At 42.8% G+C, this 19,091-nt stretch overlaps 1 pseudogene; it reads right to left on the bottom strand.

The window, feature by feature from the left end:
- LOC138286976 (zinc finger protein 208-like) overlaps positions 1-19,091 on the bottom strand; it is a 475,759-nt pseudogene that overhangs the window by 215,829 nt on the left and 240,839 nt on the right.

The raw sequence follows: 19,091 nt of genomic DNA, 5'->3' as shown, positions 1-19,091 counted from the left end.
ACATTTGCCCTGGGCTGGCGGGCGCCCGCCAAAAGGCCGCCCGCCAGCCCAGGGCAAATCAACCTTCCCACTAGGATGCCGGCTCAGAATTGAGCCGGCGGAGTGGGAAGGTGCGACGGGTGCAGTTGCACCCGTCGCGTATTTCAGTGTCTGCTGGGCAGACACTGAAATACTTTTTGGGGCCCCCAGGGGCCCCGCGGCACCCCCTACCGCCATCCCGTTCATGGCGGGAGAGCCGCCATGAACAGGATGGCGGTAGGGGGTGTCAGAATCCCCATGGCGGCGGAGCGCGCTCCGCCGCCATGGAGGATTCTCAAGGGCAGCGGAAAGTCGGCGGTACACCGCCGACTTTCCGTTTCTGGCCGCGGCTGAACCGCCGCGGTCAGAATGCCCAGCGGTGCACCGCCAGCCTGTTGGCGGTGCTACCGCCGACCTCCGCCATGGCGGTAATTACCGGCAGGGTCAGAATGACCCCCTTAGTGTTTTTCAACAGCAGCACAGTTTGCTGTCACCAAAGTATCTTTCCTTTCAAAAGATGCTATACACAGGGAGGGGGAGCCCCGGGCCATGCCACTTCCACGGGGAGGGGGTATCAGTGGAAGACGTTTGACCCTGTTAAGGCAGGGAAGTTCCAGGAACTTGCAAAGGCTGCGAAGTATTTTAACTGTCACATGCCAGGACATAAAAGAGGAGATGCTGTCTGCTCCAAGAAGCCCCCCACTGTTGGGCAGTCCCATGGCATTGCTAGTGTAGGTGTAGGGGTGGAGGTTGGCCCAGAGATGGGGTCAGGATATACAGAGGTCACCTTTGTGTCCGTGGGAGGGGTGGATGTTGCCTCCCAGATTAGTTGGTTTGGGTTTTGGAGCCTCTGGCTCCAAGAATCCTCCAGACCAAGGGGACTGGGCCCTTCACCATTCTAGACAAAAAGGGTGAGGTCACCTACCTGGTGGACCTTGGCACCCCAGGACTCTCCACCGGATCCTGCATGTCAACAAACTCAAACCTCACCAGGACAGGGCAGACATGACCATGCTTATGGTCACAGATGAGGGTAAGGAGGAGGAGAGTGAACCTCTACCAGACCTCCCTACCAACGTGCAAGATAGGTCTGTGGAGGGAGTGGTACTCTCACCCAAGCTGACAGCCCAGCAGCAAAATGACTGCAAACAAGTGTTGGAGCAGTTTGATGAGCTGTGTGTCCATGACATTGATACTGGTGACAGCTTACCTGTCAAAAACAGGTTGTAGAGGTTGTCAGACCAGGTTGGAGCCAACATCAAGGCTGAGGTAGCTAAGATGTTGGAGCTAAGGGTAATTGGGCCCTCTGATAGTCCTTGGGCTATTCCAGGGATGCTGGCACTCAAACCTAACCCCCAACGTGGGAAGAAGGAGTTGAGATTCTGTGTAGACTGCAGAGGTTTAAATGCAGTCATTAAGACTGATGCTCACCACATACCTGGAGCTAGTGAACTCATTGATGGGTTGGGGACTGATATGTTCCTGAGCACATCCTTTGAAACTCACCAGGAGAAATTCGACCTCTCCCACTCCCAGCATTACCACTATTTGAACTGTGCCCGGAAGGCCGCCATAATCAATAAAATATCATCTCAAACTCTACTACTAATACTTACTTGGCCAAATGGGGCAAATATAGGAAAGTAATTATTGGTCTATACTCTATACTGACTGAAGATCTTTTTCTGTAGGCGTTGCTTGGCAGCCTAAGATGGCAGCCGCAATCTAAATGGGCTCCATACTAATCCCAAATATTCTTCAGCATCCGCCCCCACTGAAGCGGACTCAGCCTGTGCAGGTAGTTGACTACCTGTCTCTAATCCCTCGGTTCTGCTGTTAACTCCCCACAAGTCAGAAGAGGGCCGAAAACAGGCAGCAGCTCTCGAGCGGACCGAGAGGAGGAGCGCTCAGCCCGTGGGGACTCCTGTGTAGCAGCTGGGGACATGGGGATCGAGGTCGGCTCTCTCTCCCTCCACTACCCAGGCTACTGACTCCTCTGAGAGAGAAGACAGGAGCAGAGAATACCAGCAGAGACCCCAGGGTGGACCGTGTGGGCAGCCCACCAACACTTCTGCTTGGGCCACGGAGACCCAGGCTGCTAGAGGTGAACAGGTGTGGCCCGACAATACCAGAATCGATCCCTAGGTGGACCTCATGGGAGTGCGGTCTGCCCAAAGAGACTCCTGCTGCTGCTGACACAGTAGCCGAGGCCGCAAGATATGTAAGGCTGTAAAATGCTCAGAGGGGAGAGGACCGGCCAGGTGACGATGCTAGATAATGATCGCCTACTACTTACTGGGAAATATGGAGGTGAGGAGTGGGTGAGCAGCAGGACTTGCAGGCATGGTGGGGAGCTCTGAGGAGACCAGGTGGCAATAGGCACAACGGAATGCTACTACCACACCCCAGGAGGCAGGCTTGTTGCAGTGTATTTACTTTCCCCTGGAAGCTGCTCCTTATTTATCACCAGGGGCTTCACAACACCCGTTGAACACCGCATTGAAGCTGAAGAAGGCCAATCATGTAGAAATAATCTGTAACTGGTGGGACTTCAGGAGGGCACAGAAGGACAACAACTGGAGATATTACTAACGGACTGGCTTAAAACATGGATTACAGATGGAGCGTTATCCTCATGCTTTATTCTAAAGGAGGATAACAAGGCACTGTCCCAATACCGCCTGCAGGGGCGTCACTCCATCAGCATCCGTGTGCTCAACTACACAGACAAAGATGTCATACTGCGGCGGGCTTGTCGCATACAAGACATTTGGTGTACAGAAACTAAAGTGATTTCCTCAATGGACTAGAATCCACAAACCCAGTGCTCACCTGAATGTCCTCATCACAACATCCACCTATCCAAGGACCTGAATGTCCTCATCACAACATCCACCTATCCAGGTGCCTGGAAACATGTCACTGTAGTATTCCCCCTCTTCAAGAAGCCCTACACAGACCTGACGACAACAGTCATCTACAGACCCATCTCAAAGCTATCCTACCTGACCAAAGTCCTAGAGAAGCGGATCAAGAAGCACCTGGCTACCCACTTCAATGGACTAGCACCCCAATGGATATGCTCCTTCCTGAACCCAGTCAGTCAGGCTGGCCTCTTCTGCTCAGACGCCCGCATCTGTATCTGTTGAGTACCTCGACATTCATCACTTACCCTGACTATCTTCAACACTGACATGAACACGCTCACCAGTATCATCCGCTCCTATGAAATCAACTTCTTATCTTACAGTGATAGTTTGTAGTAGTTTGTGGCAGACACTCCTCACCAAGGTAAATAACAGACACCGCCGCACTCAGAAAGTCCATATATAAATCAGTCTTTCAGTTGAAAACAGTTGCAAAATGATCCTTCATTAGAAGGCATCAGCATAGGTCCATCGAGTGATCAATGTTCCCTAACCACAGCCATCATACTCAGTTGGATGAACACCTTTGCATAAGCAAGCCAAAACGTGTTTTGTCACAACAAGTGACTTTTTCAAGGCTCAAAGCAAAGGTGCGGTCTGGAAAGCACCAAATGTATGTAGAAAGAAGATAGAATATGCGTCAGAAATATGGTTATGAGTAACTCTTTCATGGTAGTCACAAGGAAAAAAAAGTGGCAGTTATGTGAGACCATGATAAGTCTCAAATCTCAGAGTACATGCCGAGGAAAGTGCCGGCTTGGAGACGAGTAAGATTCCTCACCATGGTACTCCACCTGCTGGTCGACCCACTCATACCGAGAAAGTCATTGTAGTTATTGACCATCAACTCACCATGACTGCCTCATGCTTACATACCCTGAAGATGCTGTAGAAGAGCTTCAAATAGTTCCCCAACAGCACCCACAGTACTGTCATCCAAATGCTGGTCACGAGTTAACTGGACTACAGAATGTTCTCCAGTGGAGTCTGGCGAGTGTAGCTCTTCCGCAGCACTTTGTTCCATAAGAGAGCCTACTAGAGGCTATCTCCCTCTTACATGGGAACCCTCTGTTGACACCTTTGCACCACCTTTGGAACCACACAATGTACTGTACACAGCAGCCACGGGGAAAAGACACTGGACTTTCCCATCAGCTTGCCTTCCTATGTTTTTAACACTCTTTGCTGGACCAAGTGCCATGAGCCATTTCCTGTATTCACAATGTGGCTCACAGATCTTCCCGAGTTGTGGTTTGTAGCTGCACTCCCCATAAGTTGTGGATCCACAATATGGCCTTCCTAACCACCACACACCATAGGAAGCCTCCGGATGGCTCACCATCATCACCACACAATGGGCAACCATGCTCAGTAGAACACTGAATTGCTAGAATGGAAAGAGAGCAATGATAGGAGGGATGAAGATTTGTTAGATATCCCTTCATGCTGGCTGATGGGAACGGGGCCCAACTGAAATTGCATCAGGATATGGAGCAGCACCTGTGGAACCACCGGCGGCTGGAGGAAAAAGGCATAACGTGCAAGTGAGTAATGTGCTTGGTAAGTATTACAATGGCCTGGCTGGAAGCTTATTCTACTACTGTGGATCGGTCTAGAGCACGTTTGTGTTCTACTCCCAGGTGTAGGGTCCAGTAAAAGCAAAGTCCCATGATCACTCTCAAAAGCTTAAGACAAAACTCAGGGTACTGTCTAGACAGCTTCCCATTTCACGCCACTCAAGTAACACTGATGACACAGGCCATTCCCCTTCAGCTCTCTGCCCTCTAAGGGACTGCCCAGCAGCTGGGATTATAGGCTCCATATGGCCTCCTCTCAGCATCAGTACTTTTTGGTTGCGGTGGATCATAGCAGCAGGTATCAAGACGCAGTACCTTTGAGGAGCACAACTGCTTAGGTTGTTGTTAGCGCTTTACTAGCCATTTGTTTCTAGGTTTGTATTCACAATTGTTACCCAATGGCTTCAAAAACATATGCATGGCTGCTTTCTGGTCCCGGTTAGAGTAGGGTTGCACACATTAATGAATCTGCAAGCTTACATGGTTGTTTTAAATTTCGTGTCGATTAACACAGCGGTTCCTGTCCATCCTGTGCTGGTTTGATCTGGTGTGGCGCTTGGCATGAACAAGCGTCTAGCTGACCCATAAGCTATTAGTTTACTCAGCACGTTGAAGTCTTGAATCACCGTTTTCTTCATTGTTGGCAAATACGCTTGCAGCAAGCAACATTACTCCTGAAAAAGGGACATAATGACCTGAAATGCATCGGGTAGCATACTACATCTTTGAATTTAGCACAATTGAAGAAACGTCCACAACAGATATTAGACATTCAAGCACACTTGTTTGATTTGATGTTGATGAAGCAATATTTGTATATTTTCCTGAACATTTCAAATTATTGATTGAACATTAAATCAATTTAATTGGTCATTAACACGTTGATTCTTTTTTTAAGCCATTTGGTAAAAATTGTGTATATTTAATCTCTGCTGTGCACACTGGGTCTCAGCCACGTTGGCGGCTGGGAATTCTCATATGTCAAGTTTGCCTGACGTCACCCATGGACCAAGTAGCACCCACCAAGGCACCCCCCCCCCTTTAACCACCCCATGACCAAAGCATTCTTTGAGGATCTTTTTGCCTGCATCCCTTAGCATCAGGACCACTCCGTTGATGTCTATGGGGGTCGTTCATTAAAGTTTGGATCTTGATTTTAAAACACTCTGGTAGCCAGGTAACTGTCCAAAGTATACTTTCTGGTCCCCCAGACCTCTGTCCTGCCGGACTTGGTCACCCAACTCAGGCCTGAGTTGCTGAAGTAACTCTTTCAAACTTTTCAAAAGTTTACAAACTCCTTGATGGCCAATGCTTGTTTGCGGTTGATGTAAAAATATTTATTTCTTCTAATATTTGTAACTCCGGAACCCTCTGGTGGACTTTGATGATTAAGGTCCCTCAAAATTCATAAAAATATAATCTGTTTTTATAAATTGGGGTCACATTTCTTTTGTGTTGTGTGTTTTTATTTCATTGTTTGGTTCTATTAATGCTTTACACATTGTTCCTTTGCTAAGCCTTACTGTTTTCAGCCACAGCTACCCAGGGATGAGCTTAAAATTAAGTAAAAGTGCCTAACTGTACCCAAGATGGTATTTGAGAGCGTACTGCACGACAGAGCCTCCCAGCCATATGTATAGTGCACCCATATCCTCACAGAGAGGTTTAACAAGGCCCTTAACAGTATACTGGGAATTTTATCATAGAAACTCAATAGTAAATGGGATTTTCTCCTGCCAAGTCTTCGCTAACTAGGAGATACAGACAAGGGCATGGATTTCAGTCACTTTGAACTTCTGTGTGAGCACCCACTGCGCAGCCCACTCAGGTTGATCAGTGAAGGGTAGAAGGAACTCGTTCTCACAAAATGATGTGGTGGACTATGCGATTGGCCTCAGTCGTTTGATGGGGCACTACTTGGATCAGGTGATGAAAAACCTTCAGGCTTGTCAGGAGCTAATAAGCAGTGATATTACAAGAAAGCAATGTTGATTGGGTATTAGGAGATCCTGGCGGTGCTGGTGCGAAAGCCCATGTCTCCCAAAACTTTAGAGGATAAATGGTGTGGAATATACAAGGTAATACAGAAAGTGTCTGATGTGAATTATTTGCTGGACACAGGTGACACATGGGAATGTTGAAGGGTGTTCCATGTGAACTGTATGAAGCCTTACTTCCGGAGAAATAGCACTGTGAACATTATGCTACGGTAATATGAAGACAGCAAGCCTCTTCCTGATCCTCTTGCTGAGTATTAGCATAAAGGACGAATCTGTGAAATGGGTTCAGCATCCCCCTGAGTGCACGCCTGTGCAGCAAAGCGAATGTGGGAAGATAAATGGGACTATTTTCCAACTTGTTCTCAATGACTCCAATATTGCGAACAGTCTTTGTTCATGAGATTGGCACAGGAGAATGTCTGGCTGTCAAATGCAAGACTTATTGCATGTCTGACCGAGCCCAGGAATGGCACCACTATGGCGCTTTGCATCAGTGAGTTATATGGGCATTTGAGACTGAGAAAAGTAGCTGATCACACACATTTTAGTGAGGGAGTAGCACTGCACAAGTGCCTGATACCTTAATCTGTCCATACCAGACTCTAATCTGAAATTAGGGGTGAGAGTGGGGAGTGGGTAGAAGGGCTCACTGATCCCAGGATACAGTGGCCCCAAGCCAATGAGAGATCTATACCTGAAAATTGTAATTTGTAGCGTGATGTTTTCTTAGTGTATTAAAGATCTTTCTTTTTACTAAAAGGCAAGAACAGGGTTGAACAATCAATTGCTGCTGGGTAATTGTTAGGTTCAAAGCTTTTTAGCACCCCATACTAACTTCCTAAGAAGCCTGTGACTCCTTGCCTATGCTGCCACCGAGAGTTGAATGCTGATGATGTCCTACTTGACCCAGTATGCGGACCCATAGTACGATGGACCCAGGGATATCGGAAGCAAATCACTGCAGTCCCAGTAGCTGAAGCCCAGTAGCCCTGTGTGCTCCATGTCCTCCCAATAGGATCTGATGATCATTGAAGCATTAGCTTCATCCCTCCTATCATCCCTCCTTCACCTGTGCTGCTCCTTAAAATTCTTCCATTTCCCCTCTAGTATTGTTTATGAAGCCAAGTTCACTTGCAGGTTTCAATCAAACAGAGAAATGAGAGGGAATAATGTTTGTTGCAGTTGGGTGAAACCTACCCATGTCAAGCAGTCTAGCATGTGACTTAGCCAAAGCAGCAGTTTAACAAAATTCATGGCCCATGCAGCGGGGAAGCAATGAGGATGTTTTTCCATTGACTTCCATGGTGGCCGTCAGCATTCAACAAATATATGCCCTGCATCCACAGAGATTAATTTAAGATAAACAACAGAATGTAAACTACAGATGCTCTGGTCTTGGATGTTGTGCCCCTGTCCTATGTAGCGAGTCTTGGTGAGGCAAAAACAAAAGGAAGAAACAATTCCCCCATGCCCTGTATTTGAAAGGTATAAGCTGTCACCACTCTCATGGAAATGGGAGAACCAAGCATGGTTGCCCATTGAGAGTGGGGATGATGGTGAGCCATTTGGAGACTTCATGCGGTGTGTGGTGGTTAGGAGGGCCAAATTGTGGAGTTGGAATATATAGGGAGGAGGTGGACCAGTTGGAGTGGAAGTCCTAACCGTGTCCCTAAAGTGGCTAATTTGATATTCCATCTTTTCCTGAGTATTTTTCATACTCAGGACATTTGATTTGTTCATGTGCTTATGCTCCTCCTCCTGTCATGGTTGAAGAGTAGCCACTATTCGGCGTGTGTTTTAATTCTTGGGTCTTTCAGTCCCTTCTGTAGATTGATACCAAAGACATCATGCTCCGTAAAGGACTTCTTTCCACCCTCATTAGGAGTCCCACTCCTATGAGTATCGGCATAAGTGTTTACTAGATTATTGGTATATAGTGTGGCCAGGTATCTATTTTGGTTGGGGCTCACTACATGTAGACTGTATAGCCTCCATGAAGTATGTTGTTACAATTACTGTCATACTTAGGGAGATGAGATGGTTCCATATCACTGGAACACCTCTTTTCCATTCCTGTGCTTTGCTGCTAGATATCATTGTTATCAAGTGTGTTGATCCAATGATCTCCATCAAAATGAACCTAGACTACAACTCCTATTATGCACTGTTAAATAAAAACCCAGAATTAGAAAAGTTATCTCCCAGAGATAGGGACTCATCTGGTCATCCTAATTATACCTAATCCAAGCCTATTACCTCCTGAAGTAAGCCTTGACGGCTCAGATAAGCAACAAATATATTTCTGCTGGAACATCTTCCATATTGTATAAATGATTGCTGATCCCTCTAAAGGACAACAAGGTAATGACCTACCAGACAAAACAGTGGAAAACAGGTTGCTTGAAGTCTGGTTGGTTTCCTAGGGTCAGTTCTAACTGTAGCAATCTAGGGAAGGTTACTCTTCGACCTTGAAGAGTCTGACACCAGCTGGTGTACTAGTGATCTGTAGTCTATCAATAGATTACTTGTGGAAGCCTAGTCACCCCTGGCCATTAGCACTCAGCAGTCATGTCCTTCCAGAACAAGGCCTGTCTGTCACTTGTGAACAGTATGCATTTCTGGACAGTTACTGGTATTGTCTCTGTCTATACATGGGACCAAACTAGCCCTGGTGGATCTCTAAGACAAGCCAATTCAGGCAAGGGATCAGGGCCTATCAGCAGTCCTAGTTTTGTTATATTTGCTACCTACCCATCTTTTGCTGCTACTGCTACAGAGGGTGTAGAATATGTTAGGTTTGTGAGAGAGTGGGTATTGTTTACACACCAGCCGTCTGAAGGTGCTGCTGGAGAGCATGTAGAATAGGGTGGGTTTGTGGTAGTTTCTGCTATTCACACGCCAGCCGTCTGCAGGGCAGAGAGTGTAGAATAGGTTAGGTTTGTGAAAGAGTGTCTGTTATTCACGCACCAGATGTCTGGAGGTGCTGCTAAAGAGGGTGTAGAATAGTTTGGGTTTGTGAGAGTGTCTGCTGTTTACCTATCAGTCTTCTACTTGCGCTGCTGGAGAGTGTGTAGAACAGGGTGGGTTTGACGGGGGAGAAAGAGAGAGACAGTCAAGGAGAGGGTCGTCTCTTTAACAAAGGGGCACTGTTAGTGTATAAATTATTGCACTTGTGCATGCAGTACTTAATTGGCGGGGTCACGCAGGACTTGCCATTGCTTCCGGTTGCCCTTCTGACCCTTGTCCACCACACATCTTCAAGAACATTCTTTTATCTATGTTTGCTGCCACACCTGTAAGAAGAATTATCAACAACTCTTTAACTACAGGAACTTTTCCTGAAGACCTGAAAGACGCATACATACGTCCGTTATTAAAGAAAACAAACCTAGACCCACAGGACCCCAACAACTACAGACCAATCACAAATGGACCTTTCCTGGGCAAACTGATAGTAAGAGCAGGATTCGCCCAGATGTCACAGTTCATTGAAGACAATTCCATACTTTCAGACTACCAAACTGGATTCCACCCAGAAAGAGACACTGAATCGGCACTCATAGCAATCTGGGATGATCTTAGAAACACAGCTGACCGCAATGGAGTTGCTGCACTACTTCTCTTGGACCTCTCGGCTGCCCTTGATACGGTTGACCATGACAGCCTAATTCAAAGAATCCACGAAGCCGGCATATAAGGGACTGCTCTCGACTGGATTACATCCTGCCTTCAAAACAGAACTAATATTATCTATTCTCCCCACTTCTCGTCCAAACCCTACCTCACAAAAGCAGGGGTCCCCCCAAGGATCAATCGTCTCACCTTTGCTTTTCAACATCTACATGATATCATTACCAGAACTGATCAATGATTTTCAACTCACATGCTACAACTATGCAGATGACAAAAAAATAATACTTAATTTGGAATGCCCCAAAGACTTTGAAAACTCACAAATCTTCAGTTGCCTCAGAGCAGTTGATCAGTGGATGACTTGGAGCCATCTCAAACTAAATGTCTTCAAAACGGAAATACTCATATGTGGTGACCGGAAAAATGATGAAACACTGTGCGATTGGCCTGACTATCTCGGACCACCTCCTCAATTATCCAAGGAAGTTAAAAACCTTGGAATTACCATGGACTCCAAGTTAACAATGAATGCCCAAGTGGACAAATTAGCACGAACAAGCTTCATCACATTGAAGCCTCTGCAACGCATCTCCCCCCCCCCCCTCGGATTTCCACACAAGGTGCAGGCTACTATCTCTCTTGTACTATCCAAACTGGATTATGCCAGTGGCCTCTACCATCATTCTATCTATTATGAAAAAAACTACAACGTATTCAAAACTCCTTTGCCAGACTACTATAAGATGTAAAGCCACAAGCCCACAGCTCCCCTGCCTTAAGAGCACTACATTGGTTACCCATTGCCAGAAGATCCACGTTCAAGCTGCTTTGTATAACCCACAAAGTTATACATGGAACAGGACCGCTTTTTATCAGAAACAAAATAACCAAATACATTCAACAAAGAAACCTCCGCTCAAGATAGACCGCCCTTCCTTAGAACACCACCATACAAGAAAAAGACTATAGGTGGTACATCCTTCTCCGTTCAAGCAGCCAAACTATGGAATTCATTACCCCCAAATATAAGATCCATGGATAACTATCTCTTCTTCAGAAAACTACTTAAGAGTTGGCTCTTTCATTCATAACCACCATATTCAAACAGCAATGGGCTGCATATGCCTGTGTTGATAAATATTTGTAATCTGATTATGTGTATATTCTAGATATGTATAGTTCTTTAGGAAATAAGTATTGCTACTATGTCATAAGAATACATTACACACATACTCTTTAAACCTGTTTAACAAATGTATATTTACTCAAGATTAAATATGTATATGAATATGAATATATATATATGTGTGTGTGTGTATAAATAAATAACAAAATCTATAAATAAAATTCTAATTATAAAGTAAATTAAATTAAAAATAATAATAATAATGAATAAATAAATTAAATAAAAATAATGATTTAAAAAGTATATATATATATATATATATATAAATAAAATTATAAATAAAAATATACATTTACTCTCTTGTAAGCTTTACTTTGTCTACCCATCACCATGTTTCTATCAATCTATCCTCCAGCCCCCCTCTGACTCATCCTAAACCCATTCTACTACTTTCATCTCCAAAATAACCCTGCCTAAGCTCTTTCCGCCTCTTCCACATCTAGCTCACCCAAACCCCCCTTTACTGCCATGATCCCTCAAACAACCCTACTAAATTCTCCCTTATTTATCTCACCTTTGACTCATCCAAAACCCCTCCTGCTACTATGATCTCCCTAACCCTTTCCACAGACTCTTCCCTCCTCCATCTTTCCTTTACTCATCCCAAGCCTCATCCTATTACTTAACACTTCTGGATTCTTCCCTCCTCTATCCCTCCATTACTCTAGTCAATCTCACCGAAAAGCACTTCAACGCCTTGTCAGGGGTAGTAAGAGCTATATAAATACTATTACAATAGAATACAATATTCCCCTATTTTTACTACTTACATGATTGTCTTGCCTTTTTTCTTTACACCATGAAATCTTGATTTTCAAATGTGTGCTAAATGCAGCCAGCTAGCAGTCCATCTGGACATGGGAGTAAGGGAACCTGATCCAGTGCACTTATTTCGATTAGCGAGGATGAATAAGTGGCGATCAACAGAATGAAATCCTCCTGCTTTGACTGTCTGTGGCTTCCAATTTGAGTTTTGATCTACAGTGTTCCGTCAGGTCCCTCACACCTCCTGATGAGGAAGACCATAGATATACATTTCAAAGATTCTCTGGTCTTAAATAAGAAAATCACAAATAAACTTACAGAATGTGAGTGAATGACTCATTCAAGATTTATTTTAGAATTAATGTCTGGCCCATGAAATCGATACATAAATAGTACAGATGAATACATCAATGTCAAAAATTTATTTTAACATTAATCAATTCTTAAACACTGGTAAAGAAACAAGGAACGGCTGCATCAAAAGCAAATTATACCTCACACGTCTAAAAAACATGTTTGATTAAACATTCAAAGATACACATACTAACCAAAAAGATTCCAATAGTTAACCAAAACCTGCAAAAATATATATCAACAGCATCCTCCACCCTTTGTGTGACATGAACTGTTAGGCTAGTGACATTTTTTGACCTAACTCTTATAACTTTATACTATCCCTCTCTAGTTTCATTTAGCTACATATGTTTGACCAACTAATACAGAATGCCCAGATCATCTGATGTTAAGAGTAAAGTAATTACATATTTATAGGTTCTCACACTAGAGTTTTAAAAGAAATGCCATTATTATTTTAAGGGCACCAATACATTGACAAACATAGCTCAGTGCATGGCTGCTAAAAAACTGCTAATTGTTTTTGCTGTTACCTGTTGCCTCAGCATCACAGAAACTGAGCATCACAGCAACTGTGTGAACCTCTTTATTCTGCACATCTGCAGTAAAAGCTATGGACAGATGTCTTCTCAATCAACCAACCATTTACATTAGTCGAACATCCCTGTTGACCTCAGCCTATGTTGAGAGGGCAGTTGTCAGTGACCCCCCCCCCCACAATGTTATACAGGACAGGAAGCCATGTGGCCATAAAGAGGTCTGTCTTTAGTTACACATGCAGAGACTCTAGACTGACACAAACCCTTCAACATCAAAGTGTTATTCCTAACCCTGCTTCTCCAAAGTGGTTTTACAGAAATACAAACTGGCAGAACACAAGAGGCAGCTCAGTATGACTGACTTAGCCTTTCTTGCATTTGTGTTTGTTAAAATGAGTAACAATACATTTGGTTGTAATAGAACTCTTTATTAAAGAGACAAATGAGTGAATGTCATGTACTAAGAAAGTGACTGTATTATTTAGTGAACAGAACAACTATGCTCGTATCTAGATTTTATCCTAGGATATTTTTTAGCCAAATGTTAAAAGCTTGCCCATTTTGCTTGTTGTATGTCAGCTTGTGTTGGCTTTTTTGTGTTTCTCACTTCCCCGGGGTATAGACTCTTTGCCACTCTTTTGACTTGTAAACTTTCACTGCTCAGTAACAGGAACTACTTTTGTCTTCTGGTTAAGTATTCCATGGGAGTGCATGCATTTTGGGTTCATGGGTTCACAGGTTTGTTCACTAATCCCTAAATCTAGCTGATAATGCCCTTATGAGTCCAAGCATTGTTGATAAAATTGATTTTACCACTAGCATGATCAGGTGTGCTTGGATGTTTTTCTTTTGTAACTCAGTTTCACTGAAAAAAACCCAACAATCCTCCTTTTCTTTGAGTCCATATTATGTTAGTCTTCCAATAGGTTTCCTGGTATTTCATGTTTTTTCCTATGTGAGCAAAATGAATTATCATTAAGAAAAGACACTTTCACAATTCTATAAATATCTAGGTTTTTCTTCTTTCCTGCAAGTCAGGTCTTCTATCATCTACTTGTTATGATCCAGTATTTAAACGTCCCACAATTTTAATGTTATAATTTTCTGTAATTCGTTTATCTCCCAATAACTGTACTGATATGCTCCTGTGTGTGTCCAAAAATAGTTCACTGATATTGTGATGTACTTAAGTTCTTACCAAATTAGCTGCATCTCTAGGATTAATTCCAGGTGTGTTTAATGGTATGTTTTTGCTTATGGCGGTGCAGAATTGATAATCGACTAAAGGCTTTTGTACATTCAGTGCACTTGTATGGCTTTTCCCCTGTGTGCGTTCTCTGATGCATCCTTAGGTTTGAGGAGTTACTAAAACTACTCTTACATTCACTGCAATGGTATGGTTTTTCCCCTGTGTGTGTTCGCTGATGGCTTTGCAGGATTGATAATTGACTAAAACTCTTCATACATTCACTGCACTTAAAAGGCTTTTCCCCTGTGTGAGTTCGCTGATGAACCTTTAATGCTGAAGAGTCATGAAAACTAATTCCACATTCACTGCAATGGTAAGGTTTTTCCCCAGTGTGTGTTTTTTGATGGCTTTGCAGGTATGATAATTGACCAAAGCTCTTCACACATTTACTGCAATGGTATGGTTTTTCCCCTGTGTGTGTTCGCTGATGGCTTTGAAGATGTGATAACAGAATAAAGCTCTTTCCACACTCACTACAATGGTATGGTCTTTCCCCTGTGTGTGTTCGCTGGTGTCTGTGTAGAACTGATGATTGACTAAAGTTCTTCCCACATTCACTGCACTTGAATGGTTTCTCACCTGTGTGTGTACGCTGATGTACTTGTAGGTATGATACCCGACTAAAGCTCTTCAGACACTCACTGCACTTGAATGGCTTTTCCCCTGTGTGTATTCGCTGATGATTCCTTAATGTTAAGGAATGTCTAAAGCTGCGTCCACAATCATTACAATGATATGGTTTTTCCCCAGTGTGTGTTCGCTGGTGTCTTTGTAGGACTGATAAATCACTAAAGCTCTTCCCACATTCACTACATTTGAATGGTTTTTCCCCTGTGTGTGCTCGCTGATGATTCCTTAATGCTGATGAGTAACTAAAACTACGCTCACATTCACTGCAATGGTATAGTTTTCCCTCTTTGTGGGTTTGTTGATGACATTGTAGGTTAGGTAACCAACTAAAGCTCTTTGGACATTCAGTGGAATTGAATTGTTTTTCACCTGCCTGCGTTTGCTGACTGTATTTTAGTTCTGATGATAAACTAAAGCTCTTGCTGCATGCGTCTGATACTGCTCTCTTGGTTAGTGTCTTTGGGTTGAGTATATATTTGCCTACATCACATGACTGTGTTTCCTGATGGGCCAACATGGCTGAGAAAGCACTTGTTACTCTCACATTCCCTGCAAGTGTAGGGTTTTATGTATATTTGGTTTCAGATGTAACAATAAAGTGGAAAGGTCAGCAAATACCTGTCACACTCATAATAAGCGTGGGGCTTCTTTGTGGGCAATAGGGCATTTAGAATGGATAATGATTTTTCACAGTTACGGGTGAAGATTCATCTTCCTTCTCTATGGTGCAAATTGGAACATAAGTTTGTATTTTAAATAGCAAAACTTGTTTTGCCTTTACACATCAGTTGTCTGTCTCCACGCCGTTGTTCTTTTCTATGGTTCCTGGGGGTTGGTCTGTTTACACAGGGGGTGGTTGTGGTGGGCTGTTGCCTTAATTCTTTTTTAGGTAATTTCTTAGTCTTCTGGCATGGAGGTACACAGCTCCGACTCTCCCGTTCACTAAATTGCCACTGACTGTCTCTTCCAGGATTTGTCCGTTTACATTCAAGTCAATCTGTCTCCGACTGCACTGATGTTTTCCTAAATACCGGAACTAAATTTTTCATTGTTTTGCAGATTTACAATAGTATCTTCAATATCCATAATCATTTCATGTATTCAAAGCTTCTTTCCTGTTAGATGTAAATAGATGTAGAATTACTAAATGTGAATACACAATTTGCTGCTAGTTGTAAAAGACATTTTTTCTTTAACATCATTGAAAATTACCAAGGGATATTTCATCATGCACAGATAGTTAACTAAAAGTTCTGTTGAACACATCACATTCATTTACTTAAGAGAAGGAGATGATTTGCCAGTAACAAAGCAACTTAATAAATGAATGGTGGTCACAGAGCACCAACATGCTACAGCCTTAAGTAGATGCATATGGTCAAGATTCCATTTAAATAAGAACTAGTTGAGATAAAACAGGGCTAAAAAAATCTACTTGACCAGTTACTATGGCAAGGTCGAGCTATTTTTAGATTCAACTCAACTCTTTTGGTGAGTGGACAAAGAACAGGTTTTCTGTTCAGTCAGAAACTGAATTAGCAATTAAGATGCCTTTAAATCTTATTCTTGTCACATTTGCTCTGTGTTCAGAGACGGAGGTCAAAAGTCAGTCACTTGTCTTCTTGCAATGCAAATACTTTTCCTTGTGACTGCAGAGTTCCAGGATTTTGTAAGGTGAACTGTCTGACCTGTGTGAAATGAAAGGCTTTTGGTATCAGGTTTTTCCTAACACACAACATTTATATAACTAAGTCAACTTTACAAACATTTCAACATATATTTCAGTAGCTGTGAAAGACCATTTTTTTTTACTTTTGTGTGATATACATTTTTTTTAATAGGATGAAAAAAAAGTCAGAACACTTTACTTTGTGATGTGCAAATGATAAATGTTTTCTGAAACCCAGTTTTCACAGATTATTGTTAATACACTATATAGTTTTATCAGCAAAGCTGCAAATTAGTGGGAAGGTTTCTGGACATTTCTTTAAAATTTAGCAAATGACACTGCGCTACCACATCATACTTTAGTAATATATTTATTAAAAGTGAGTGTTTAAACATAAACTGAGAAACACTCCTGCCCCGATGGCAAAGCTATTAATAAACTAAGAGGCAAGTCATGCATGGATCGTGTGTACCCCATATGTGGGCTAGATTTATTATACATGGAGCAAACTTTTAGTGTATTTAATCAAGCAAAAGGGGAGTTTTTTTTACCGGAGAAATGCTGAACTCACATATTTGCAGATGCACTCATATGTGAGAATGAAGAAAAAGGCGACTGTAAAATACAATATTTGCCTAGGATCATATAATGAGACCAGTTTCGGAGTCAAGTACATTACAGTTAGGTAGAGTAGATTATTCAAGTTACTTGACCTGCAGGTCTAGTAACATTTTTATGATTTTCCGAGGCCTGTAAAAGAGGGATCAGTATGTACTGCTGTTTCTTCGTACATATAACAAACATATAACAAAGATAAGTCTTCAGGAGTATATAACAAAACAAAATCTTAGCTGTGATACAGAGAGCAAAGATAGCACACTGGGTTTAGTTTTCTGTAGTCACGAATTCCAATGGGTTCTGGGAATTATAGTCTTATTGTTACAGCATTTAACTTGGCTGCTGTACAGACAAAGGAAGGAAAGTAATGTATAATGCTTTCCTCTCTGCATTTAATAAGGTGGAGACTTTCTGACACTTCACACTTTGGAAAATATAAACTCAGATCATGCATTCAAGACGTGTCATGGGAAGTGCATGCTGGGACGACAACATAATCATAAGCCAGAAAAGAAAGAAGTAAGAAGATAAAATGAGACAGTAGGTAAATGGGAAAAGAACCCAGCATATCCATGGGGTCAACATTAAAAAAAAAGACAAAATGAAGAACTTAGCTTAGAACCTTTTTGAGCTCTAATTTCAACACTTGCAGTGAGGGTAGCGGGTCCGATATGAAGTGGTAGTGGCTACCAAATATTCATGGAATTGCCAAAGAAGGGCCTATTGAAGGGCAGATGTCTGTCAAAAGAGGGGATTTGAGATAAAGACCAATATCCTAGAGTTCTGTTCTTACTCCATAGCCCAGGCTTTAACTTTAATGCATCAAATTGTATCACTACATTGAAATGCATTTATTGAAAGTGATAGTTCTCAAGCATGAGCATTGGAAACATTAATGCCTCCACCACCCTGATAACAGTACCATTAGTGAACCAAGAGGCAAGTCAGTTGTCATGTGCATCAACCATCTATGAGGCCCGAGTTATTATTATTATACATGGCACAAATTACAGTTCATTAAATCAAACAAAAGAGGTTTTATACAGTGCACATCCTGAACTCATGTATTTTAAGGAGCTCTCAAATGTCATGATAATTAAGAAAAAAAGGAGGCAAAGTGAAATAAAAGCATTGCCACGGGTCACATAATTAAGTCACATGGGGAAGCCGGGACTGAACCCAGGAATCTGGTTTCAGGCAGTGCAATTCAGCCAGTAGATGGTATAATTTTCCCTCTTTAGTTTTACATCAAAAGTTACTGCTTTGCTTTTGATTCTTGGTACATGCGGTTTGAGCGTGGCTGGCAGACTGAAGGCTCAGCTAATTTTAGGCTGAGGATCCAAACACACCTCTAGCACATGCTGGCATTTAAGGAAAGGCATTGTTTCATGATTCATAACTTTCTCTCTATATCATTACTAATGAGGGGACTACAGACTAAGGCCCATATTCAAGAAAAAGTGGTGCATCAGCTCAACTTTTTCTGCGCCTTCATACTGGCACCTATCGACACCATGGTTGCGCCGTATATATAATACAGTGCACCATGGCGGTCGTTAGCACAATATCGTCAAACTTTTGGGCACTATTGTGGCGCTTTGCTACACAAGCGTAAAAAATGTTGATGCTGGTGTAGCAAAGTGCAAGGAGGCCCATAGGTTCCTAATGGGTCGTCATTTTAATACCTGCTCTAAGCAGGCGTTAAAAAGGATGCCAAATATGGCGCAGTGAAATTTGTTAAATTTCAGTGTGCCATTTTTGCGGGCCTCCTAATGCTGAATGCCCCCCTTGCATACATTATGCCTGGCACAGGCATAATGTGGCGCAAGGGTTTACAAAGTGGCGCAATGCATGCATGACGCCACTTTGTAAATATGGTGTGTGAAAAAAGCCACCTTAGCGTGAAAAAATTACACTATGGCGGTA

The sequence above is a fragment of the Pleurodeles waltl genome, chromosome 4_1 (genome assembly GCF_031143425.1).
Source record: "Pleurodeles waltl isolate 20211129_DDA chromosome 4_1, aPleWal1.hap1.20221129, whole genome shotgun sequence".
In the NCBI taxonomy this organism is placed as follows: Eukaryota; Metazoa; Chordata; class Amphibia; order Caudata; family Salamandridae; genus Pleurodeles; species Pleurodeles waltl.
This window is presented reverse-complemented; position numbering and strand designations above follow the sequence as displayed.